General features: G+C 36.5%; 1 protein-coding gene across 12 annotated transcripts in view; it reads left to right on the plus strand.

Annotated features, from left to right (window-relative positions):
* The window catches only part of doc2b (double C2-like domains, beta), a 411,729-nt gene that overhangs the window by 60,857 nt on the left and 324,396 nt on the right, over nucleotides 1-26,476 (plus strand). The gene's annotated exons all lie outside the window — the stretch shown is intronic.

Here is a 26,476-nt window from a genome sequence, read left to right on the forward strand (position 1 = left end):
CAGGAACCCACAGGAACATGGGGAAAACATGCAAACTCCACATAGAGATGCCAACTGGTCAAGCTGGGGCTCAAACCAGTGACCTTTTTGCTCTAAGGTTACAGTGCTAACAAATGAGTCACCATGCTTGCCAGCATTGCTAATTATTTTTGAAAATAGATACAGTATACAGCAAAGCATTAACAAAGCATAGTTTCACAAAGTGCCCTGAAACCAGCCTGTGTCATGAGAGATTTTTTTTTTAAACATAATAAGAAATATGTTTGCTGAGAGACTTCTGGCATTTATATAAACTGTTGACAATTTCCTCCATCATTTTGCCAGGCCTGCAGGTTTAAATTCAGCCGTGTTTACAGACTGACTACTTCACGTTTTGTTTTTGTTTTGCCAGAAGGGGCTGCTTCACAGAGATTAGTGCGGTCCTATATCAGCCACAATGCCTCCTCTAAACTCACTGTAATATACTGCGCTGAAACGGAGCGCAAATTACAAACAATTTGATCCAAAGCCAATAATTCTGCTTGGCAAGTAGTCCTATATAATGAGAAATATCACTTCATAACGTTGCCAGACACAGAAAGCTCTCATGCAAATTAACAGGCATGCTGGGAAACGGATAGGATGGGCCCTGAAATCTCCCTGCCGTCGAAATCTATAGTGAATGTGGGATTGGATTGATCTGCTGAAATCTCCAGGGAACAAAGACTGCCCAGAGGCTGCATCCTTCATGACAACCAAACAAATAGTTTAGTTCATTTGATTAGTCAGTGCCGCAGAGAAAGAGGCTGGCAGTCGGAGAAGTGCTGAGCAGATTTGTCAGAGTTCACTTGTTTTTTTACGGTCACTACAGAAGTATTTGGTTTTACAAGAGGGAATGCCCTGGGTGAGGACATCTGTCAGTGGGATAACAAATGTGGTGCAGTCTACCATCTAATGTACAGTACATTTAAATATACAGTTGAAGTCAGAATTATTAGCCCCTCTCTATATTTATTTCCCCAATTTTCGTTTAACGGCAATATTTCTTTTAACACATTTATAAACACAATAGTTTTAATTCAATTGAACTAATTTCTAATAACTTATTTCCTTTTGTCTTTGCCATGATGACCGTAAATAATATTTGGCTAGGTATTTTTCAAAATACTAGTATGCAGCTTACAGTGACATTTAAAGGCTTATCTAGGGTAATTAAGTTAACTCGGCATGTTAGGGTAATTAGGCAAGTCATTGTATAACAATGGTTTGTTTTGTAGACATTAAAATATATATTGCTTAAGGGGGCTAATAATATTGACCTTAAAATGTTTTTTTTTTTTAAATGCGCCACACCAAAATTCATCCCGCCACGGCTACAGCTTCTTATTCAAAATATTCGGTCGTTTTTTAAATAGCGGCTCAAAATCGCACCGAAAACATATGAAAAAGTAAGTGAATAATAACAGCGCAAACTTTTTTGTGACCGTAGTAGTGCTGTGCGTTCTGTTTAACCCTTTAAGGTGACGTGCTGATTGACTGACTGAAGCGTGAGGCCAGCAAACACGGCGTACCTTTCAGTTATGATGAACCAAGTGTGCCGCAAGCCTACGTTTGAGTGAAGGTTTCGGCCGTTAGATCGCCCCCTGGGGGCTGGCTGCAGTACAAGTCATAAAGCCCGCCTCCTCCGTGTTAATGAAGGAGACTTGAGCCCAAATAAAAAAAAATATTACACTTGCCATAAAATGTCCCGAAAGATGGTTCTGGTGGATTAAGGCACTGGTTATTGTGCTGAAATAGGTGCAGATCTTCATTTTTGTAAACAGTTTGTTTTTAGCAGTAATTTAATGCTGGGCGTGTCATCGTGATTGACAGCTGTGATTGACAGTTTCTCAAAGCGCGGCGTCTGAGCTTCAGCAGGAGACTGAAGTAGACTGAAATGTTATTATTCGATTTCTGTGTTATTTTACCATGACAAAATGAGTTCAGCAGTAAACTATAGTTTCTGACATACATGATCCTGGTGGAACACTGTTTATTCGCTAAGTTCAGGGCTTTTTTCGGGCTTTATTAGTTTGCTGATACACGCCTAGCCACCCAGATAGCAAAACACAGTTCCGGCTAGATTCTCGCCTGCCGGAGACTTATCTCTTAGAGCTCAGACTGACTAATGTTACCTCTGCTGGACCTACTTCGGATGCCTGGACTCACTGCCCGATTCCAGTCCGAGTCAATCGAGCCAGATGCAGTGGCCGAGCGAGCCGGCGCTGCCGCATGCGAGCCGGAATCAGCCCGTGACGCCGCGAGTAAGTTATGCGCTGTGGCCCGGAGCTGGCGCGATTGAATATATAAAACCCTCATATTTGTTAACGTTATTACATCCATTTGTGTTGATATGACAGCAAACGCATGCTGAGAAGTTCGGGGGGCGTAGTTGATTTTGCATAAACCGTTTGATTGGAAGCTCGACTCTGCTCATTTTCGCGGCTCCTCCTCTGGCTCCATCAGACAATCCTTCTGCGCATGTCTGGCTCCAATTTCAGCAGTCTTTTGCGACAGTTTGTGCCCGTCAAGCAGGCGTTTTGCCCTCAAGGCGTTTAACGGGAAAAAGGGCTGTTGCGTCGTCCATATTTTTTACAGTCATTGTGATGAACACAGTTTTCATAATTGTACTTTATTTATAGATAAAGGTCTGTGGCTCTGCATATAATGACTTTATCTTGCTGGGTTTTAACCCGTTTCACTTTACTTCAGGACACATTTATATAAATATTCCTAGTAAGTCTAATAAATGTTGGAGACATACTTGGTACATAAACACACTTAAACACACTTCAGCCGCGTTTATTTGAGGGCGGTCAAGAAAGTCTTCTCTTGAGCAGTGATATTTGAGGGCGTGCAAGAAGTTTTGTGCACGAACAGAGGAAATCAGCATTCAAGCAGAGATTGACATGCTAGTAAGCTATTAATGCGATCCCCACTTAATACTATGTCCATGACATTTGTCAATGAAATAACGCCACATGTAGTGGTAGATCTGTGTAAAATGGCCAACAGAGTCTGCCGCCACAGCTGGAAAAAAATCCTAGAGGAAACACTATATATATATATATATATATATATATATATATATATATATATATATATATATATATATATATATATATATATATATATATATATATATAATTATTTTCACAAATAGGCTAATAATTTTGACTTTGACTGTATATGTGTGTACACGTTCATGATGTGTTTATTATTGTTATGCATATGTATAATGTTTGAATGATTTAAAACAATAATTTTTTTAAACAAATTTGTTGTTACATGTAAAAAAAATTATATGATGATAACATAAATGCTACATATGGTTCGATATCTAATAGAATTAAACATGATGCATTTTTATTGTTACTTATTAGAATTTGTATCCAATTATTTTTTTATGAATTATTTTTTTTGCTTGTTTGCTTTGCTCTTCTATTTTTGTTTTCTCGATTGCATAAAGCTGTCATAAGATTTGATCATTATTATTATGTACACTTACCAGCCACTTTATTAGATATACCTTACTAGTAGCCCCCTTTTGCCTTTAGAACTGCCTTAATCCTTCGTGGCATAGATTCAACTAGGTACCAGAAATATTATTTAGAGATTTTGGTTCATATTGACCTGATAGCATCAGGCAATTTCTGCAGAATTGTCAGCTGCACATCCATGTTGGGAATCTCCCATTCCTCCACATTCCAAAGCTGCTCTATTAGATTGAGATCTGGTGACTGTGGAGGCCATTTGAGTACAGTAAACTCATTGTCATGTTCACGAAACCAGTCTGAGATGATTCACACTTTATGACATGGCGCGTTATCCTGCTGGAAAAAGTCATTAGATTATAGGTAGACTGTGGTCATAAAGGGATGGACATGGTCAGCAACAATACTCGGGTAGGCTGTGGCATTGACATGCTGTTCTATTGGTACTAATTGGCCCAAAGTTTGCCAAGAAAATATCCCCCACACCATTACACCACCAGCAGCAGCCTGAACCATTGATGCAAGGCAGGATGGATCCATTCTTTCATGTTGTTGATGCCAAATTCTGACTCTACTATCCAAATGTTGCAGCCGAAATCAAGACTCTTAGATGATAGGAGTGACACCCTGTTTGGTCTTCTGCTGCTGTAGCTTATCTGCCTCAAGTTTGGACATGTTTTGCGTTCAGAGATGCTCTTCTGCATACCTCAGTTGTAACGAGTGGTTATTTGAGATACTGTTGCCTTTCTATCAGCTCGAACCAGTCTGGTCATTCTCCTGACCTCTGGGATCAACAAGGCATTTGCGCCCACAGAACTGCCGCTCACTGGATATTTTCTCTTTTTTAGACCATTCTCTGTAAACCCTAGAGATAATTGTGCATGAAAATCCCAGTAGATCAGCAGTTTCTGAAATTCTTAGACCAGCCTGTCTGGCACCATCAAGCATGCCACGTTCAAAATCACTTAAATCACCTTTTTTTCTCATTCTGATGGTTGGTTTGAGCTGCAGCAGATCATCTTGACCATGTCTATATGCCTACAGTAAATGCATCGAGTTGCTATCATGTGATTGGATGATTAGAAATTTTCATTAGCAAGCAGTTGGACAGGTGTACCTAATAAAATGGCCCGTGAGTGTATATATTATATAAATATTTTAGATTGTTGTTGGGTTAGATCAGTACCATGGTCAAACTCTGTGGGATGTTTTATAAAAAAATTTCGAGAGGATCATGTGCAGATGATTGACCATGACTGGTCTCGGACTAACAATCTCATCAATCAGATCAATACAAGTGCAGTCTACTCACCATACCGCATTCATCTTCGATTTTAAAGAATCCTCTCTTTTTCTAGCTAAATAAGGGAGAGTTCTTAGTACATACCTGAGCCCAGACTCTCCTCTCTCCCGACTAAACTGGGGGCTCAGGGCTCTTTCCTTGGACAGCATGCCAAATATGCCTTTGTGTTGTCAAGCATCAGTTAAGTGTGAACTCTTGAAATAGATACGCTAATTTTACATCATTTCATGTTAGACATATACATGAAGTGCACTCTATGTATATATTTCATGTGGCCCTAATAATACCTATTTGACAGGTATCAGAATTGCTCCCTGCCTATCCGAGAGTAATAGAGTCTTACAATTCATTAATTCAATAATTACCTTCATTCTTGATCTGCATGGTGGCATGTAGCCTGCCATTACGGAAATAACCCAATAATGTCATACTCATGACTAATACACAATTATCCACAGATTTGCGTTAATTTTCAGTTTTAAAAGGCTATTTCCAGGCTTTCTGTTTATAATGAAACCCCTTTTCAGAAACTACACTGAATGTGCCTAATGAATGTTGTAATCAGGGTTTCCAGAAGCAACTTTTAAATGTCTATTCCAGACATGGAAAGTCAGGGGATTTTTATTTTGTTTTGTCCAAGTCATGAAATTGCATGGGTTTTTGTTTGCCATTTAGACTTTTACGAAAATGCAGCATTATTTCATGTTGTTTCACATGTTCCGTGCTATTTTATTCATTCCCTGCTTGTCAGTTAAATATATGAAAATATTATGGTTTGAACTCAAGCAGCAGAGGGGGTTTGTTTAGCTGAACATGAATGGAAGTGAATGCAGAATGCAGAAATCTTGACACTTTTATGTTACAATGGCTAAGCTGCTCTTAACCCTTCATTTTTGACCCTCCTACTGTTTAAAAATGGCTTGGAGCAACAACAAAAAAAAAATTCGAAATATCGAATTTATTTTTTAACATGTGAAAACTACCAACAAAAAAAATAAATTCAGTGTGCAATAACCTTTAATCAGGTTTCAACAAAAAATAAATTAAAATAACTATACAAAGTTTAATTTAATATTATTAGTTTGACTGATTTAAGATGACAAGAAAAGTTCATTTGCTTCAGGAAATAATTCAAGATTTTTTTTTTACAGTGTACTGTAAGCAGCTGCCTTTAGCATAATAAAACATACCCTTTACTTTAGCCAGAAATGAGTGTTGCCCACTGATTAAACATTGATGGAAAACTCCTCACTGACGGGGGAAACCGACGTTCACAAAGTTTGTGATGAAGATGAGATTGTTTCTTCATGCAAACTAGATTTGAGGACTGGAATTTAATTTTAACAGCTTTATTTTAGAGGTTTAGTGAAGATGGATCACTGCAAATGGGGAAGGTGAAGGTAATACATCTGTTAATCAACCTTAGTCTTGATCAAAATGACAATGTTTAAAATAAAATTCAGGATTTTAACTGTTTAATTGCCAAATTCGTCTTGTGGCTCTTTTTTAACCATTGACTTCCATTACAATGACATTTTTTTGATTTGCAAAGCCATGACACCATATAATCAAGCATTCTTGACTGTTGGTGGTTTTCCTTGTTTGGAAGTCAAATTTTCAATTTTTACTTTTGATCATCAGTTGGCACCATTAACCCTTTAGTAAAACAGCAAATTAAAGTGTGTAAATGTGTGTCTGTGAGTGTGTGAGAGGGTGAGAGTGACATTTGCGCACTTACCTGCGTCTGAGAAAATGAAACAATGCTCCTCAGCTCTACATGGAGTATTCAAAAACAAAGAGGGTCTTTCTTGAACAATTCGTTCATTTTGAATGAATCTTTCGTGTGACTCGAGAACAATAAATGCTTTCGGAGTAATTCGTTCATTTGCACATGTACATAATTGTGAGTCTTTTCGAGTCTTCCATCGGGTTTGAGTTGTTCGTTCATCGTGTGAAAGACATAGGCCATTCATATGCATTTAGAGCCGGAAAAAGATTTGATTCGTTCATTTCTAGAGTCTTCGGATTTGATTCATCTCTCTTTACGTGCTGCTGCATGATAAACGAATGACCTAAAAACAAGAAAACTCGATAGGTGAATTAGTCATGGCACCTTTCGGTGAGTTATAAGCTTAACTTATGGGTCTGTGTCACATGAACGAACCACTGAAGTTTGAAGATGTGTCAGAATCTAATAATCATAGAGAAAAGACTAGGTAAACAATAAATGATGATTTTTTTCTTTCTTATAATATTCTAGTTCTGACTTGTTTATAGTGTGGTCAACGTCTGGTTGTAGATTATTTTGAAAGCAACTTGTAATATTTTAATAATATTTTGGCAAATTGAATAAAAAGAGTGAAATGACTCTAAAAAAGATTTGTTCATCTCAGTGAGCGAGACTCAAAGATCCGAGTCAGTAAAATTATCTGAACGTCCCATCACTATTAGGGAGGTTCAGATTTACCAGCAGGACTTGCAGCTTATAACTTGATGGTCTTTGCAAGTGTGTCCACCACAACAGGTGCAAGTGCTCACTGTCTTCAACCCGAACATAACAAAAGAGTAGCAAATTTGAACATTGCACAAGGGTTAAATGAAAAATAAGGTGAACAGGTATTAGAAATTCAGCTGTTCAGTCAGTGAAAATCAGGAAACAATCAGTATTTCATCAAACAAAAGTGATTAAAAAAAGTACAAAATAATTCTGCTAAATGATTCATTACTCCACATTGCATTGTGAAACAAGCACAATATTTCAGGGATTATAATGAACAGTGACTCTATCCGAACTGTATTTTCGGAGAGCTGAACTTGTCTGAGAATTTGTTTGACCTTTTCCGAACTCCTTGTTAATGTATTCCTGGTAAAACTCGGAAGCAACAAAAGGCTTAAGGATGCAGCTGTCAGTCAAGCGGCGGTGGCAGCAGAATGTGTTATCAGCTGCCGGCCGCTTGAGCATGTCTTCCTATCCTCGCCACTTACACCTTATGATGTGGACCCAGAAGAGCCCAGCCTGAGGCATAAACAGTGTTGGACTTTTTTTTATTTTATTTTTTATAATACGCTCCCTTTCATGCTTTAACTCAAGTACTCAAAGCCCAGGCACAGAACTGGTTTATTCCAGTTGGATTCTGAATCTCTGTTTGAGGAAGAATGGCAAAAGTGCTGGTATGCTTTGAGTTTCTTTTCTCAGATTTTACATCCAAAATTGAAAATTCTGTCAATATTTACTCTCCCTCATGTCTTATTTTTAAAACTTTACCTTCCTTTCTATAGTATGTTGCACAAAATGCAATTTTAGTAGAACTTCCTGCCCGTTATTTTCAATAATGCAGGCACATGAAGGATTGTGCTGAGCAGAATACATTTTTATTTAAAGTTTTGTACATCAGACGAGTAAAACTTTATAATTGACCACTATAATTCATTCATTAAGCCTTAGCAAATAGTGATTTCATAATTTGTTAAGCATTAACTCTACATTAAAAGACATTGGTACACTACAAAACCCAACATTCAACTTTATTAAATAAAATTTGTAGTTACCTCAAAATTGACTAAAAGTTATTTCTACTCATTTAATTAACTCAAGATATTGAGTTAATTAAATACTTCACACTTCAACTTAAATGGGGAAAGTTCACAGTACTCATATAATTTAGTTTGTTTGTTTTTTTTTTAACTTAAATGGTTTGTTGCAATCGGTTTCCTCAAACGGTTTGAGTTCACTTCATTTATTGGGTTTTACTGTGCTGAAATTGCTTTATTCACTCAAATGAATTAAGTTCACAGTACTCATTAGGAATGGTTTTTGAATTTAAATTCAATTAAATTCAGCTTTATTTGTATAGCGCTTTTACAATGTAGATTGTGTCAAAGAAGCTTCACATAAATGGTCATAGTAACTGGATCAGGGTAGTTCAGTTTTTACTGTTTAAGTTCAGTTCAGTTTAGCTCAGTTCGGTGTGGTTTGAAGTCATTACTGAGAGTCCAAACACTGAAGAGCAAATTCATCGATGAGTAGCTTTTCAGATCCTGAACCATGCAAGCCAGTGGCGACAGCGGAGAGGGAAAAAAAACTTCACCAATAGAAGAGTGAAGAAAAAAAACCTTGAGAGAACCAGACTCAGTTCAGCACGACCATTTTAATTTCTCCGCTGGCCAAAAGTCTTGTGCAGAGCTGCAGTCTCAGCAGTGGAGGCTGGAGGCTGGCCTTAGCGAAGACTCCTCTGTCCCTGGAGCGTCACTGTAATCAGTCTCATACTCTCCACTCCCCCATGACCAACAGCGCAGCAGCAGCTCAGGATACGGCCTGGTCCCGGATATGGACACCTTGGGATCATCTCGTCGCTGGTCTTGGGTCCAATCAGTGACTCAGCATAATCTAAAGACCTCGGAATGAGTATCCCCAGGTGAAAATAGAGAATAAAGAGAATAATTAGCGTAGCTGCTGTTCATAGTGTATATAAACAAGATGTAGAAACTTGTGTGGAAACCCGCTAAGGGATGCATTGAGTGTATGCTTTACTTAAACAGATAGGTCGTTAATCTAGTTTTGAACTGAGAGAGTGTGTATTAGCCTCGGACATTATCAAGAAGGCTATCCCAGAGTTTAGGAGCCATAAAGGAGAAGGCTCTACCCCCCTTACTCGACTTTGCTATTCTAGGTACTACCAGAAGCCCTGAGTTTTGAGATCTTAGAGAGCGAGCTGGATATCTTAGAGAATGCGAGCTAAATGGTTTGTTGTAATCGGTTTCCTCCAAAGGTTTGAGTTACCCTAACTTTTTGGGTTTTACAATGTATGTAATTTATAAATATAACTACAAATGCTCTATTATTGACTTACTGGTGTAAATCTTGTTTTTTTCCATTTGAAGTTTAAAAGTCACCATTAGTGAACATTCATCTGAGGCAGCCTTTTTGACCTGTGGTGTTCCCCAGGGATCTATTTTAGCCCCTATTCCTTTTTTCCTTATATATGCTTCATCTGGGCTCCGGTTTCCTCCACAGTCCAAGTTGGTGAATTGGATCAATTCAATTGGCCGTAGTGTATGTGTGAATGAGTGTGTATGGATGTTTTCTAGTGATGGGTTGCAGCTGGAAGGGCAAGATACAAAAAAAATAGATGTTTGATTTAGCTTGTAATGATGTTCATCATAGAGCATGTGATGTTTTACTGAAACACTTCAAATCCTCCTGCAGGCTACATATAAAATAATTTGTATGCCAAAGAAGAAATATAGCTTGAATGTCTGTAAATAATAAAATGTGCCGGAATATCTGATGCTTTAGTTGACGTAACCTAATTAAGTTTGCATTTAGCACAGGGTTTATACAGGAGTCATATCAGTTTCACCTGCTTCGAATGTTATCATTCGATTGAATGAGCAGTGGATATCAGCTGATAGATATGGGCCAGTTGGGGCCTACTATGCCTACTGGCAGGCTCAGAAAGCTGTTATCTTCCAACCACATAGTTAATCAGCTATATTAATAGAGAACACTCCTGATGCTGTGACGGTTGGCTTTAGGGTTGGGGTATGGGTAGACGCTAATAAAATACAATCAATGGGAAATTTAATAAATAATTCTCATTAACTTCTGGCCAAAGCCTTATCTGATAGCTGATTAACCATGTGGATGGATAACAACCTTCTAAGCCTACTAGTAGGTGCAAAAGGCCCCTACTGGCCCATACCTATCATGTGATAACCACTGATAATGGGCATTCAATCGAGTGATAACATTCAAATTGGCTGGAGGCACGTTAATGTGGTCAAATATAAATGCAAGGCTTTTACAAATCAGATTCAATCAGAAAAAAAACGAGCATCTATGTTTTAGAAATGATTTGGATTTCTCACAGCTGAACAGCATAAACTTCTATGACAACAAAATCCTCAGGTACTGATTATGTGCTTTTTTCAGTGCTAATCTACCAATGTGAGTTTGAATATCTTTTTTAAATGACCTTTATTGGCATAGTAAATCAGCCTTCATGACTAAAATTAAATGCGGTGTGTTTTACACCAAGGCAACCCAAAGTGCTCAAAATATAATTGGGTAAACTGGCAGTGGGCAGGTAATCGAGATCAAAACAAAGACAAACATTTATAGACACGGAAGGGACATTTTCAAAAGAGAATAACTGACTTTAGCATTAACAAGTATGTCCACTTAGCATCGTTCTTAAATATCTGCAAACATAGTATGTTATTTTTATGCTTCAGGAGAGTCAAAAACGTACATACAGCAACTTAAAATGATTTCTTTCGTGATCAGCGCTGTAATATAAAGAAAACACAATTAAATAATTTGACTTAATAGATTGGCTTTGACTTTGCCCAATAATAGATTGGTAGGAGAAACACTGCAAATGAACCTTCCCCAGGTTTTGATTTACTTTCACAACCACCAAACCTCCACAAGCCACTGTCCCCATGACACTTTCCAGTCCTGGGTGTCCTAATAAAGTTCTGGCTGATTTGTCCCGGGGTGAAGAGCTCAAGCGGTTTTGGTCACCAGTGGTTGCTCACCCACCAGCCCCAAAAACTAATTTCACGAAACGCTGCCTCCCCATTCAAATGAGCGATGCTATCACTGGACTAATTAAAATGGCAAGAGGAAATTGTTCAGTGCACTTTTTTTTCATTCATCATATCTCAAATTTGTCAGGTACAGAATGAAATAAATTGTCAGCCACGTGTGATGAGGATTGTGATGTTTGCTGTAATTGCTGAAGACAATAATACATTCATCAGGTGGCTGTGAGATGTTCGGACATTTAAATTCAGATTAAACGAAAATGAAAATGAAAAGAGCTACAGTATGGGCTGAGGTTAATAACCACTCCCATGCTTCTCATTCTAGCCAATGGGAATGAATCTGATTAAGAGCTGTGTGATAATTTATTAGGCAGTGTGACCAGGGCAATTTTCTTTCCTCATATGTCTGTAGACATTAATTAAGGCTGTAGAGTTATATGACCAGAACATTGTCATATTTCCTATAAAAGGCCATGTGTTTCTTACCAGAAAGCAATTTGTCTCATCACTACCAAGGTCCATGGTGGCTATTTACAGTATATTGCAAGTGTTGTTTTCGAAGGCTCTGTTAGATGCTGTTTTTGTTTTTTGTTTTGTTTCCCTTTGTTTTTTGTTTTGCTTCACTTTGTTTACTTTTGTGTTTTAGTTGTGTTTTGTTTCAGTTTTGTGGTTTGGTAATGTTTTTTTTTTGTTTTGTATTTTTTTGTTTTGTTTTGTTTTTTGTTTTGGTATTCTTCTTTTGTTGTGTTTTTTTCTTGTTTATTGTGTTTTTTTTCTTGTTGTGTTTAGTTGTTTTTGTTTAGCTTGGTTTCACTTTTGTGTTTTTGTTTTGTTCTTGTTTTGTTGCGTTGTGTTTCACTTTTGTGTTTTTGTTTTGTTCTTGTTTTGTTGCGTTGTGTTTCACTTTTGTGTTTTTGTTTCTTTTGTTTTGTTTGTAGTTGTATTTAATCGTGTTTTGTGGTTGTGTTTTGTTGTTGTGTTTTGTTTAACTTTTGGGTTTTAGTTTTGTTTTGTTTTGCTTTTGTTATTGTTCTTGTGTTTTGTTGTGTTGTTGTTTTTTGTTTATCATTATTTTGCTGTTTCACTTGTGTTTATGTTTGTTTTCTTCTTGTTGTGTTTTTTTTTGTTTTAAGTTGTGTTTTGTTATGGTGTGTTTAACTTATGTTTTTGTTGTGTTGTTTGTTTGTTTTTAGTTCTGTTTTTTGTGTTTTGTTGTGGTGTGTTTCATTTATGTTTTTGTTTTGTGTTGTTTTTTGTTTTTTTGTTGTGTTTTGTTCTTGTGTTTTGTTGTTTTACTTTTGTGTTTTTGTTTCATTTAGTTTAGCTTTGTTTTGTTTTGTTTTGTGGATTGATTTGGTTTTGTTTTTGTTTTGCTTTTGCTTTTGGGTTTGGTTTTTGTTTTGTTTAGCTTTGTTTTTTTTTTGTTTTTTTTGATTGATTTGGTTTTGTTTTTGCTTTGCTTTTGTGTTTGTTTTTGTTTTGTTCTTGTTTTTTTGTGTTGAGTTGTGTTATGTTGAGTTGTTTTTTTGTTTAGTTTTTTTTTGCTTTTTTGTTTTGTTCTTGTTTTGTTTTTAGTTCTTTGATTTTGTTTTGATTTTTTTTGTTATTTATGTTTCATGTTTTTTTATTTTGCTTTTGTTTAGCTTTTTAAAATTTGTTTAATAGTATGTATTTATATATATTTTAACCTTTTTTATTATTTTGTTCTGCTCTACTCTGCTTCTACTCTACAAACTACTGTTTTCATGGATTCAAAAGTACTTTTGTATTCTTATTCAAGAAGATGATTGGTTGTGCATCATCTATAATCATATTTTTACTATATGTGTTAAATTCGCTTTGAAATTTTGAGGCATAAAGTCAGTAAAAAGGAAGCAAAAATTTTATTTATTTGACCAAAAATCCAAGTATTTTGGGTCAGTTCTTGAAAGATTAGTTTGATGTCTAGGAAAAGTTTACATATTGCATTATACAGGCTTATCTAATGGAATACAGCTTTAATTTTAAGAAATAGATTGTGATTGTGACAAACTTTGGCACAAGGTTTGTTAAAGTCGAAAGCATGTTAAATGTAACTTTCCCTCCTATTTGTCAAATATATAATTTTCTCAAGCAATTACAAAGAAATGGCAAGTTACACGCTTAATTTAGTTTCAACAGAACAATTGAATAATTACTTTATTTGTTTCTTCTACAATATATTTAAAAGCATATGTTTACGGTGTAGTTGGTTCACTATAAAAAGGTAAAAAACATGGTAAGTAACATATGAATCAGTGTTATAATTTGTAGAGTGACTCTATCATTTATATATAAAAAGAAATCCTCTGGCAGCATTTTTTTAAATATTCATTTGGAAGATAAAACCTTTATTACTGAAGGTTTGCAAATGTCCAGTCAATTTTATTGTATTTCTTTCCCCAGAAAAGCCTATCAAGGACATTTACATTTCCCCCATAGTCCTGCAGTGCATGTGTTAATGCATAATGTACATTCATAATATCTTTCATTTCTATGACAAATAAGGTTTTTCAGTTTAATAAAGCAGAAAACCCTATAGGTGATTTTTAGCACTTTAGTATCAGAGGACAGATTTTGTTTGTACAATTATAGCTACTACTAAATATGGTCATTTCTGAGCATATTCTTAAATATTTTTGTAAATTTTTCAATTTTATTTAGCAGAGTTAAAGTATTAATACTTATTCTTCCCATGCTTTCTATGTGGATGGATTAAATCTGGTTTAATATTCAAGTGTAAGTGTAAAGTGTTATATTGAAGTAGAGAAAACTGGGAAGAGACATAACTTGCAACGAAAAGTAAAGAGTTTAAGCCTGTGTGTGTGTTTTTATTCATTTGCAGAACATGTCATGCTTTATTGCTCAGAGATTCATTCCCTGTGGTATATGCCTGTAGATAATGAGTCTCTGGATATTTATGTACACACAGAGACAGGACTGCCTCTATTTTATCTTCTACTCTTCACTGACCTTGAAATAACACATAATCACCGTTCTCGCGGCAAAACGGGGAACAAGAACTGCAGTTCAACCAGTGCTTTCTCTTAATGTGAAGGTATATGTGACAGAGATGCATTAGATGTCTGTTTTGTTTAATTGAATTCTTGTTCATCATCGTTCATGATGAATTAAAGCTTCAATTTAAGTTTGAAGTGTGTAATTTCTAAGCCCCTAGGGACACCACAGACTCAAATACTATGTATTTATTTCATGAACACTCCCCTCTATGACATATGACTGTTGAAGGATAGTCTCAATTCAAGATTGCACATTTGGAATTCAATGACTACATCTACATGTGTTTAAAAAAGCAGTTCTATATGATCCAAACCCTGTTCTTGGAGGCACACCAACAGTACATATTTTGGATGTCACCCTTATCTGACTCATTAACTTCAGGTATTGGAGACTCTTCTAATGTTCTGGGGTCCGTTCTTCATACCTTGCTTAAGTTGATTTTGCAGATCCTGGATCTTTAATTCTTGATAACTGATCTCTGGATCTGAGATCGCTGCGTGTGTTGTGAAGGACAGATCTATCGATCCTCGAAATCATGATCAGCAATGCAACGATTGGCTGACAGCACAGCAGCTTAATGACATCATATGATTATTATTCAATTATTATTATTATTATTATTATATTTTATTTTATTATTATTAATTATTATTAAACGGTTTATTAAATCTGAAACGCAATAAATTGTTGTGCGCTGCATGCTTTACACGCTCATGTGTCAAGATTATTTAGCTATTTATTTGGTTTTACAGTTAGAGCGGATTTTCTTTATTAAAGTAGCCAAAGAAGTAGTGGCTGGTTTCTTAATCGGTCTAAAGAACAATTGGATGTTTAAATTTATTTTCATCACAAAAGCATTTTGATATTAATAAAGGTGTCTGCAACTTGTGAAGCATCAAATCACCGTCATATTAGCTGTCAAAACATGTTCATAACTGCATAAGTGTCTTATTCCTTTAAAAAAAAGTTGCAGATTGTGCATGTCTATTATCATACACAAATTGTACTAAAGCAATTGTACGCATTTGTGTCTAAAAAGGTCATAAATATATATTTTCTCTTTAAACCACCAGGTGGCAGTCTTTGTTCTTTTATTTCAGAGTGCAGATTGCATAAGTTTTATTAAAATTTATATTTTTAACCTCAGTTAACTTTTAGTATCACCTTTGTTTGAACTGACCCGATCTAATTCTGTTTATATGAAATGAGCCTGCTCCCTAGCAGGTTTGAGCTACCAGAACTGTTGCTATGAAGACAACTCTCAGATGAGTTTTGAAGAACGAAATGATAGTGGATCGTGTCAAATCGTCAATAACAAAATCTAGCTAATTGAGTAATCCACGTACGAAGAATGGACCCCTGATGAGTTGATTCTGTTTGATTAGGGAGAGGTTGAAAATGTGTACTGTTGGTGCGCCTTCAGGAACAGGGTTGGGAAACGCTAATCTAAGATTTGTGACATGGCCATAATGGGAAGAACACCGTTATCTTCAGGTATCCAACACCCTATTAAACTTGGATGGTCCATGCTTTCATATTAAGGCTTATCACACTTAAAATTTTTAATTCTGGTTCATCCTAAATACACTAATTTAAGGGAATTCTGGTTATCTTTAATCATGATTATTAATCACGCTTTTCACGATAATGAATAATCCTGAAGATTAATTAACACAGTGTATGGGTTAACATTATTATTTGCATACTTGCGACATCATTGTCACCATATGGAAAGCAGGAGGCAAGCGTCTTTTGACATTTTTTACTTTTTACATTTTTAACTTAACGTTACCTCACACCGGCAGCTGTTTACACCTTTTGTTTTTTTTCATGACATGATGTAAACTATGCTCTTCAATTTCTGATTGGCTGTCTGTTGCCAGGTGTGCAGCAACAACAATTAAATACCAATCTGTTTTACACTGAACAATCTTAACACTGCAATGCAAGGTTAACACCACAAATTCAGTGCTAATCCTGCTCCAGAGAACGGTTTCATAACCCAAGGTAAAATGCAGTGCTAAAAGTTACAACTGTGTATTTAAGTGTAATTCAAATTGGTATTCAAAATAAAAATACCCAGAGTTAAGCACAGTGTGAAAAGCATAAGCGTTTATGCCGAATACTTACCGTACCGTGTGAATTTTTAATCAGAACAGGCAACCTTCTGTTGTTTAGTTGAGCCTGGATAAATTATATCTTCAGCTTGTTATCCAGTTAGTATCTTCAGTTTGTTGTTCTCAGCCTACACAAGTGTCACTACTGATTTTCTCGTTTGAAAAACTCATTTGTGACTAGGGTAGTCAAAAGTCAACACAGGCTCATTGGAAAAATGTGCTCAGGACTACATTATTGAGAACTGAGAAATATGTGGTTGCATGTACATATGGCACAATTTTGTGTGTAAAACGAAAGCTACTGTGTTGTATCGTTGTTGGTTTTTCCCAGTGTGATTGGTTTGCTCTGTAGTTTACCATAAACAGCACTAAATTTGGGAGGCAAAGCGAAGCGACAGGGGTTTAAATCCGGCAAAGGACTGTTCTAGAAACCAGGTCAAATAAAACCCTCCAAAAAGTGATACTGTGGTAAAAGCAAGTGGCTGTGATGGTTGTTCTCTTCTAGTTTGATTTTCAAAAAACTATCAGTTGTGTTTAGAAAAGGGGTGATTGGGTCAGTTGATATTAAATGGATTTATAATGGCTTCCCTCATGAATGCACACGAGAAGGGCATTAAGATATGCTGATATGTACACAGCAGAATTTGGTGCATTGACAAAAAATGACACATGAGAAAACAAACCCCTGTAATGTATTTGAGATTGCCAAAAATGGACGCTGTGGCCTCTAGTTTATTTGTGGAAAAAAAACTGCAAGACAACTTAGTGCAGGGTACATATTGGTTCTCAAAAATGTAGACCTGGGCGCATATTTCCGATGAGTCCGAGTTGTCCAAAGTATACGTCACTGTATGGTGCTCACCACCATGCCTAATATACTGACACCGAGGAGAATAAATTGATGAATGAAGTATGTTTTCTTTGCTTTATGTGTGCACAAAAGTATTTTTGTAGCTTGATTATATTTCCATTGAATCACTAAAGGCATATGGAGGATGAGGGAGCTCTCACATTTCACCTAAAGTATCTCTATTTGTGCTTTGAAGTTGAACATGGGTCTCAGTGGTTTCAAATGACATGAGGGTGAGTGATTAATAACATGATTTTCATTTTTAATTAAACTAATCTTTAAAAACTTGCTCAATAGTGCTTAGTGTGGAAATATTTTTAACATTTCAGTATTGATTGGTAGACGCTAGTTGTAAAACGTTTAAGCTATTGTTACTATCTATCGATACAAAACAGAGTTGGAACATCAGTTTTTGAACACAGAACTACAGCTCATTAGATGTTTTTTCTAGGCCATTCTCTGAAAACCCTGGAGGTGGTTGAAAAATCTCACTAGATCAGTTACCTGCCCGTCTGACACCGACAACCATGACATCTTCAAACTTCAGATTTATTACAAGTTGTATATTTATTAGAAAATAAATGCACTTGATGTGGTTTTGCTTCTGCATTATTTTTAATAATTCAATGGACTAAAGTAATTTTATTATCTTTTTCCTATGGGTACCTCACTCAGATTTTTTATTAGGTCGTTGTCTTTAAAATGCTGCTGTGCTTTTGACCTTTTCTTGCACTTTTCATTAGAGGTCTGCATTCCCGCGGCTGTCCCGCGGGCGCTGCGGGACCCGACCAGATTTCTACGGCGCGGTATAAATTTCCGAATAAATCAGGGGAGCGGTCGGTAACGGGTTTATTTGGGACGGGAGCGGGCTGTCTAGCAATATCGCTCCCGACTCCCGAGTGAGCACGCGTATGTATGTGTGTAAATGAAATAGCGCGATGCTGTGTTTAGCTTGTTTGTTGCAGTGTGTGTGTGTGTATGTATGCGCACGCGCGAATGAGAGATGTGTGTGTGTGTGTGTGTGTGTGTGTGTGTGTGTGTGTGTGTGTGTGTGTGTGTGTGTGTGTGTGTGTGTGTGTGTGTGTGTGTGTGTGTGTGTGTGTGTGTGTGTGCGCGTGTGCGTGTGTGACATCAAGTGCTTAATATAAGCGGGAGCGGTCGGGTTCCGGCTAAAACCTGGCGGGTGCGGGCGGGAGCGGGATTCAAAATTTAGTCCCGCGCAGATCTCTACTTTTCATCCTAAGGCATTTGTTTCATTTCGGATAGATTGTTTTGACTGTTGTAGCTTGAGAAATTAATGAAATCATTCATAGTGATATAGTGACTGCAATGCCTGGAACTACTTCAGCTGTGCATTTATCTGAACAAAATGTCACACTTAAAATCTTCATCATCCAATCACAATTAAGCATTTAACAGCCCTATAGTATAATGTTTGGTTCACAACAGACAATATCTTATACATTTTAGCCAGAATACAAAAGCAACCATGTTTGAATTTTGACTTTGTTGGAATTGTAACTAAAAGGTGTTACAACTTTTAGTTTTGGCCTAATGTAAATTTTAAATCTGTTGGACTTAAAGTGTAAAATAAGATTTAAAATAAGTAACTTAATAATTAAACTGCTGTCTTTGGTGGTTCTTAATTATTAATGACAGCAAAGCAGTTTAATGCGACAATCTTGTCATTATGATTTCAGAGGAAATGGGAAATTCCTGATAATTCCTATATGAAAGCAGAGTTAAACCATAATGTTACAGTAATGAGTTCCAGCAGCTTTAAATGCCTTTAATGCAAGTTTCGATCATATCAATATTGCATTGATAACACTTCCTCAGGGTTTAATTTTATGCTTAACATTATCACAATTTTCATCCAATGCCTTCTACTGGAATTCATAGTGGCCATAGACCATTACAACAATGCATTAGAGCGTTAGGAAATTGCAACGCATCACCATAGTACATGATTATTTTCATTAAAATGTGTAGGAACATAATTGTATCTATGCATATTTATAAAAGGTATTATTTATTGATTTATGAAACAGAAATATGACACATTTTACTCAGATATTGTCAGTACATTTGTAAATTGATAATATAAGATTTTACTGCAATGATATTTTATTTATAATCTATTTTTAAAGTGTAGTTTGTTCACTATAAAAGGGAAAACAGGGTATGAACAGGGGTTGAATATTAGGTGAGCCAGTTGTCTCTGCACATTTGGTTGAAAATGAAGAAAGTATTAAAAAACCATACTTGACTCCTCTGGCGGCTCTCCATTTTAAATAGTCATTTGTGAGATTGCATCTTTTTTTATTGAAGGTTTCAGAATGTCCAGTCAATTTTATTCCACTTATTTTGCTGAAAACCTATCGGCGCATTTACATTTTCCCCCATAGTCCTTTAGTGCATGTGTTAATGCATAATGTACATTCATAATGTCTTTCGTTTCACAGACAATGAAGGTTTTCGGCTTAATAGAGCAGAAAAAGCTGTAGGTGATTTGTAGCACTTTAGTATCAAAGGACATATTGTGTTATTCAATACAATTATAGCTACTATTTAATACTGCCATTTCAGAACACTTACTGAAATATTATTTTCAGCAGGTGTTTATTATTGCAGAGTGAAAAGTCTATCAATGCATTCTTTTTACCCAGACTTCAAACTTTTAGCATATAGCAACATATTCCTGCTTGAGTCAACTTTAAAAACTAGGATGCTAGACACATGTAACACTGTGTCCTAGCAACACATGGCGCAACACGTGATAAAAGATATCTGTTACGTCCTTTAGATATTTTTTATGAACTAAGGGTATTTTTGACATAACATACGATAGTTTTGTGTGCGCGTAACTAGTGTATAGGGGGAAAAAACAACTGAAGACTGAATATCACTGCAATTGATTATGTATTTCCCATACCAGTAGTAAAACAAGTGAAAATATTTGTCTAGTTAAATAAAAATATTTATAACAAATAATTGATCATTTACCTGATGGAGAGGAGGTTATTAGTGGTGCTTAAATCAAAGAAAGATGTAAAACAAAACGTACTAACTGTATTAAACAACTAAGCTAAATATTGAAAGAGACGCATGAAAAGAAACATCTACAAACTTATACATCTTAACTAAACTGCCCTAACTAAAAAAACAAAACATACACAAAACGGCACACTCTCCTGAACCTAATGGGATAACACAGAAGTTAATCTGTTGTAAATGTATACCGCAAGACTTGCTCGCTTCAACACCCTCTACAAAGTCAAAGAAAAAGTGAGTGAGAGAGAACGATTGGGACGGCTTCAGAAGGATTCCATGCCGGTGCAACTTCACCAGCATGGAATCCAAATCCTCCAATGCCATTCCTACCTGCAACATATGTAAAATGACACCCACACACAAACAGAAGTGCACACACTCACAACCCGAAAGTTCTTTCTACATGGTAACATAAGAATTTCTATTTTAGAACTGCTTTCTATTTTAGTGATGTTATGACAAAACAACATATTCTGCCATGATAAGATCACAGGTAAAGATTATGTGCCTCATTTAGTGTTGAAGGCTCCCAAAGTAAGTTTAAATACCATTTAATGTGACTTTTATTTTTATACTTCTTAACAATTGTGTATTGTTCAACTTTACTACCTTTTAGTTATGTTGGTGGCTGTTTTTGCCCTATTGACTTTCATTATAATGACATTTTTGGTTGCAAAGCCATGGGCATCATATAATAATATAAAATAACAATAATTCTTGATTGGTTTCCATGTTGGAAAGAGGCCGATTTAACTCTTAATCATCAGTTTGCAGCATTAAGTTGATTCAGAATTCAGCGGCTAGGATAGTTACCTGCTCGCGTACTTCTGATCACATAACTCCAATTCTCTTTCACCTGCACTGGCTTCCTGTTCACCATCGTATTCAATACAAAATCCTCCTCTTAACACACAAAGCTCTTTATAACCTGGCCCCCCACTATCTTTCTGATCTTCTTCATTTGTACACTCCTTCACGCTCACTGAGATCATCTTCTGCTGAAGTGTTATCTGTCCAAAACTTTAAGATGAAGTCATTTGGTGGCAGGGCTTTTAGTTGTACAGCCCCAAAGTTATGAAATTCCCTGCCTTTGCACATTCGCCAGATGGACTCTATTTCCAATTTTAAATCTCAGATAAAGACGTTTTAGTTTAGGATAGCTTTTAATGATTTCCTGGTTTAATTTTATGCTGATTGTCATTTTTAATGCTTGTATTTTATGATGTACTTGTAATCTTGAAACTTTAGATAGGCCTGTGCGAAAAATTTGGCTTTAATATGGAGTTCTATGGAGTAAAACAGCAGATTATAGTTTGTGTGTGTGTGCATAAATACACTTACTGTGTTTATTATGTTCTTAGAGCTAAGCAGCTTATTCTGATGTTCTCACACATATCAAGATAAGTCTGCAAAGGTCCCTCTCTCTCTCTCACACACAACACACTATACTCCATATAAAAGGCAAAAACTAAGCTTTTTTGCACTGCAAATGATGATCAACATTAAAAATTACAAATGTTACTTCTCCTAACCCCAAACCAGCAACAATCAAGAATTCATGAATGGTGTCATGGCTTTGCAAACAAAAAATGTGGTTATAATGGAAGTCAACGGGGGAAAAACACCCATAACGAAAGCATAGTAAATTTGAGTGTATTGTGGAATTTTTGTAAAATTTTCAAAGCATTTTCCCAAAATGTGAAAAATTTCCCAAAATAAGATGTGTGACCAAAAATCGTTACATTTACTGAAACACAGAGAAAGTTGTGGCCAAATTATGACTCAAAATCCCCCAGAGTGAAAAACATCTCCAAAAGCACACAAGGGTTAAAGCAGCAGCAGATAGTTCGCCTCAGATCTTGAAAATAAAACGACCAGTCAAAAGTTTAAACATTAAAGTCAGAACTGTAATTCATTGCAAACCAACAACATCAGTCACTCAGTAGCCTATTAATAATGTTAAAAGGTTTAATGTGTAATAATTAGATTTACCAAAAGCCTTTACCATTTCATTGGGAGTGCAGTGGCTGGTTGTTACAGCCCAAAATCCAAAACTGGCTCTATTAATAAAACAAACTGTGAATGAAAATTGATATACACTACCTGCTACCAAAATAAACAAAGTATTGAAATGAACAATTGAACAAACTAAACGAATAGTTCACACATTACAAATACTAAAGAATTCAAAGTTAACAAAAACATAACAACGAAAAGAGCGATCCTGGCATGCATGGAGCTCCACCAGCCAGAGAGTGAGAGAGTTGCCGTCGGACTAATATAAAGGGACTCCCAATGATGTCACTGGCGTCATCCAATCTGGGCAAGCCGTTCGCAAGCTCCACCTAATAAACACAAGCACACACAATGATACCAAAAGCAAAATGTGAAACAGACCCACATAACGCTGATATTTGAATGTTTCTGTCATGTAGTGTCGTTTTTGCCAAATTGGTTATCGCTGGAATTTTTTTCATGAGGCATGTTGTGAGGACACGGACAAAACCAGACTTTCCAGAGCCTAATTTTATGGTATTCACTTCTTCCACTTGCAAAGTGGATCACTTCTCTAAATGACATGTTATCTCCCACTGATAAAACTCAGTTCTGGGAAAATGACTGCTCATGTCCTTTATACTTGATTGTGCAAGGTTTTTTTTCTTTTTTTTTTTCTTTTTTTCTTTTTGGGCTGTGAATGAACTGATTGCACTACCAATTTGAAACTCGCTTTTCTCCTCGATGGTTTGCAGAAATTGGTACCCTGGGGAATTCAAAAAGGTTGCTTCCTGTTTTCCTTCGGGGCGTCTGCGCCAAACACAAACTCACCGAATATTTATTTCCTAAAATGTTTGCCGCACACAATAAACTCTCAATTCAATGCAAAACAGGGAAGGCTATTTATTATGATGTGATTGATTGACCCTGCGTGCTGGATGTGCATTATTTTGCCCTGGCCAATGTCAATGGAGATGGTAACTGAGCAGGTACAGCTGGGAGATGGTGTTTGCCAAGGCTCCAGCAGCTGCTGTCAGCCCTGACATTTTAGAGCCTGCTGTCCATCACTTCTTAATTGTCTTTCTGGCTTCATCGGTGCCCGGCCTGCCGAGCATCAGTCTTTTGCTGTTCTATCACCCCCAGAGTGGCTGGAACCAGACTGCGGTGTGCTCACAACACCTCTAGAGCATTATGCTGTTTGTTTCAGGTGCGGTAATGTTTGTGAAAGGACTATTTGAATATTGGTGCGTCAACTGATTTACTTACACTGCTATGAGAAGTATGAACCTGAAATAGTGCATGAATTGCTGTCTGTTTAAAAACTTCTTTAATTCTAGCTGAAATAAAACAAGACTTTCTCCAGAAGAAAAAATATTAATTAATTTATGAATTCCTAACATTTATATAGCACTTTTCTGGACACTCAAAGCGCTTTACACATTTTTGGGGGGAATCTCCTCATTCACCACCAGTGTGCAGCATCCACCTCAGTAATATTTGTGGATTGATTCTGGATTTTTTAGTAGGATGTCTGCAGTGTGTATTGCTCCACTGGTTCCCCTCAAGGTTGTTGCCTCTCACCTCTTCTGTTCATCATGTATACTAAGGGCGTACTCATACTATGTACAGTTGCCTTGAACCGGGCCGAAGCACGCTTGTCCCCCCTCCCGTCTCCCCCGACAGCCCACTCTCACATTACATTCGGGCTTGATCATGCTTATGTCATCGATGATGCGCTGTTCAGTTTAAAAAGCGCTCTCGCTCAGCAGTGGAGATTTCTTTAGTTAGTTTTAGTCGTTTGGGATGCAGTGACACGCAGTCAAATATTTTTCCGAACAGATCCGCCACTTTTGACCCTCATAAACAATTATAAAGTCCTCGTGCTGCAGGTATTAGGAGGTTTGCTGAAGGTGCAGCTGTCGTGCAGTGAGGGGTTTGCATATTTAATAATCTACATCAGTTTGCGTTCATTAAACATTAAGAATGATTAATAAATCCATGTCAAACAGTCCCTTAAAAGTCACGTCTCGTCTTTAGTTTCGGGCTCAGGCGCGCTTTGCACTCACACTACAAGCATAAGTGAACCGCGCTCTGGCACACCTCTTCCAACAGGGCCAGGGCCGGCCAAGTGAACAGCACCTGAGCCAGATTCAGAGCACTCACACTTTTCAAACGATCCGGGAAAGGGCCAGGGCACGGTTCGGATAGCATAGTGTGAGCCCTAATGATTGTCGGAGTATGTACGGGAATTGTCATATCATAAAATATGCAGATGATTGTGAGTCTCCTCCACGTTTAGGATTAGGCATGGTCCTGTTGAGGAAGAATTTACTTCCTGGTGTGATAGATTTTCTCTAGTTTGTTTAGTCTAGTCCAGTTTAGTCTAACAAAAGACATGGTGATAGATTACAGGAAGGCTTCTCCTACCCCCAGCATAACAAATATTAAAGGGTTGGACATTGAAATTGTTGACACACATATCTAGGGGTCGTTATCGACAATATTTTGCCATTTCAACCTAACACCCAGGCTGTCTATAAAAAAGTTCAAGAAAGACTTTTTTTTTTGAGGAAATTTAGATTGCTTTGGGTTTGTACCTTTTATGATGAGAACTTTTTATAAACAATTTAATACTTTTGTTTTATCTTTCTGCATTTTAGCTTGGTATGGTAACTGTACGTCAAGCCATGTTCTCTTAATTAGCACAAAGAAGAAGAGGCTGAGTGATGGTATACTATTTTTAAACATTGCAAGAAAATGGTCTTCGTATTCCAGTGTGTGTCTTTAAAATCTCTCTGCGAGTGATCGAAGAGTTGTGGATTAATCTGTGTTAATATGTCTTGTTGTTTGACATTGTCACTATTTGGGAAAACCAAATAAATGAATGAGAAGTGGGTTAAAGGTGCAGTTGATGATCTGCCTAAATGCTATCCGATTAGCATAATGTTTGAAACACAGTCCCTCCCCTGCTGTCAAAACTCACGCCTTACAGAATTATGAACATGCACATTAAAGATGACAGAGACCCATTAGATCATGTCATTCGCCAGTTAGAAAACTTTATGTGACTTTATAATACTACAATTCTGAACACAAAATTGTATTATATCTGGTGTGCAGGAATTACTCTTATTACCAAGCCATACTTACATGCTATTTCAGACCAAATATTCAAAGTAGCATGGTAAACAATATAGGAAGCGCGTCACAGGTTGTCGTTGTTCAAAATTGAATCGATGTGATGTGAATATAAAACCAATTAAGTAAAGCAAGTTAGGTGGAATAGCGCTATTTACTGATGTTTTGTTGTTAAATTAAATAAAAATCGACAGTATTTATGCTGTTAAAGGTCCCTTATGAAATTGAAAATAGTCACATCAATCTTTCGCTGGAAGATTTTAGTGACTGAACAGCATTTAGCCTATTTGTAACACAACAAAAATCTACATCAGCTTTGCGTGACTAAAATAGTTTTTCACAACAAAACCTGTCTAAAAGAAATACTTCAGCCATGGTGTCATCCTTCCTCCAGCGTGCAAAGTAACTTCATTATTGATTCAGAACTTGAAAAAGTTTTGATTCAGCATTTCTTTTTAACGCGTGCACAAAAATGGCTGATCTGACTGAACAGAGGTGCGCAGTTGTACAAATCTACATTTGTTGACAGACAGTTTGGGCTACTTATCAGAATTATGGGAATTATTGCCCGACAATATTTAACTGGATGAATATTTTTAGTTTTATGCATTACCCATAATATAAAAATACATAAAAATACATTTAGATTATTTACTTTAATCATTACTATTAAAATGAAGAGACTTTCAACCAGCGGAACAAAAAAATTTTCTGATGACAATCACCTACTGGATCTTTAATGTTACAGACAAGCACAATATATACTTTTGCTTTTGCCTTAAACTCAACTGTTGCATCTAATAAAGACTTTCAGGTCTGCATGAACACTTTAGTTACATGTGTTGAAGCAGGTTTGCAACTAAACTCTTTTTTTTATTATTATATTCGGATATAATTAAAAGTGTATTAATGAACAGTA

Source organism: Danio rerio, chromosome 5 (genome assembly GCF_049306965.1).
Source record: "Danio rerio strain Tuebingen ecotype United States chromosome 5, GRCz12tu, whole genome shotgun sequence".
In the NCBI taxonomy this organism is placed as follows: Eukaryota; Metazoa; Chordata; class Actinopteri; order Cypriniformes; family Danionidae; genus Danio; species Danio rerio.